This window comes from Bufo gargarizans, unplaced genomic scaffold, assembly GCF_014858855.1.
Source record: "Bufo gargarizans isolate SCDJY-AF-19 unplaced genomic scaffold, ASM1485885v1 original_scaffold_1781_pilon, whole genome shotgun sequence".
NCBI lineage: Eukaryota > Metazoa > Chordata > Amphibia > Anura > Bufonidae > Bufo > Bufo gargarizans.
Window position 1 is genome coordinate 77363 of NW_025334512.1, and position 1713 is coordinate 79075.

The window sequence follows — 1713 nt, forward strand, 5'->3', positions numbered from 1 at the left end:
TGGTGCTGGAACAAACCCACACACAGCTGATGCAATTAGGAGATTGACAGGCTAGATGCAGGTATGCAGAAAGCAGCACAGCACAACCCTCACAGGGAAGAAGCTGAAGTGCAGACTCCTGAGGCAGGACACAGCAACTTCACACTTGCTTGCTGGCAGGATGCTTACAATCCATCTCTCAATTTCATTCTGTTTTTTCACACTGGAATAGAAAGGGTGCACCGGTCCTGGAGGTACTGCAATACCAGGTCAATGTGTGGAGTGGACAGAGCAAGCTCTTTTTCCCTCTCCCTGTTCGAAAAATCCATTTAATATATGGTCCCCAGATAGGGGACGTATCAGATATTAAACTGATAAGAACAGATTTTTTTTTTTTTAAGTTGATAACCCCAAAGGGGTATATTTATTAAGAACAATATTTACATAAGAGTAAATTCACAATAAAATTACATAAATAGGCTCATATCGATCATAAAAATCAAATTACTCGTATAAAACAGACAAAAATAATTAACATTAAATAACTGACCCCCATTCTCTTAAAAACCACTTATTACACATAAAAGGAGCATGCTTTCTATCTATAAAATAATATTTGTACATCTCGTCTAAAACCATTTTTAAAACATTCTCTTCTGAAATAAAATCATGTTTAAAACACAAGATGTTCCTGGCCATCCACAGAGCTGCCTTAACACAGTTAGTAATCTTCCATGCCATAGTCCTCTTGGTCCTTGATGGGCATTCCAGTTCACCATAAAACACACCGTCCATAGTTAAAACCGATAGTCCAGTGATTTTCTTCATTAGGGGAAACATTTTCAGCCAGATTTTCTGTGCAAAAAAGCAATACCAGAGCAAATGGAACACGTCCTCTTCGTCTCTACATCCTCCTCTGGGACATTCGGCGGTGCCCGATAATCCTCTTCGGTGCTGGAATGCCCGGCATGGAAGACACTCATGTGCGCAGCTCCAGGCCAGGTCTTTCTGTGAATTAAAAAGATAATTAATACTCACATCTTTCCACACTCTTTTACATTTTGCATCACTAAAGTTTCTTATAGGGGTAACCCTTTTTTCGTCTTTAATTTCTTTTAATACTAATTTGCTATTTTTAAGTTCTTCTATCCTTTTTCCTTTAAAGTTAAAAACGGCCACTATTTTTTCAAAAATTTTGTAATAGCTAGACAGGTTAAAAGCATATGGGGAATTTAAAACCGTTGTAAACCAACTATTCCTACACATAAAATAACCTGTGTTATAGCGGATAAAATAGGACCAGTAATTCTCGATAAAAAGGGTATTAAAACATAAACTAAAATACTTTATTAAAAGAAGCTTTAATAACAGGGAAATCCTTACCACCCTTATACTTAGGAAGCATAACCGTTTCTCTTCTCAGTTTCTCCATCCTGGATCCCCATAAAAAATTAAAACATACTTTATTAATTTTCTTTAAAAGGCGATCTGACGGAGGAAAGACCATACTAAGATAGAGTAAAATCAGTAAAATTATCATTTTAATAACTAAAATTTTCCCTTCCATCGTTAGCTTCCTAAGATACCACATACTTATTTTTTTTGTTTATTTTCTCAGTTACCATATCCCAACTCTTCAGTCCATCATTAGACTCTTTGAAGGTAATTCCTAAAATCTGCACAGACTCAGACTCGGGAATAGAAACATCTCTTAACCCCTTAAGGACATAGGAC

General features: G+C 36.4%; 1 non-coding gene across 1 annotated transcript; it reads right to left on the reverse strand.

Annotated features, from left to right (window-relative positions):
* Positions 1 to 211: 211 nt before the first annotated feature.
* On the reverse strand, positions 212 to 401 carry LOC122923621. Its single transcript, XR_006387300.1, has one exon. It is a non-coding gene; the product is annotated as a U2 spliceosomal RNA (small nuclear RNA).
* Positions 402 to 1713: the final 1312 nt, after the last annotated feature.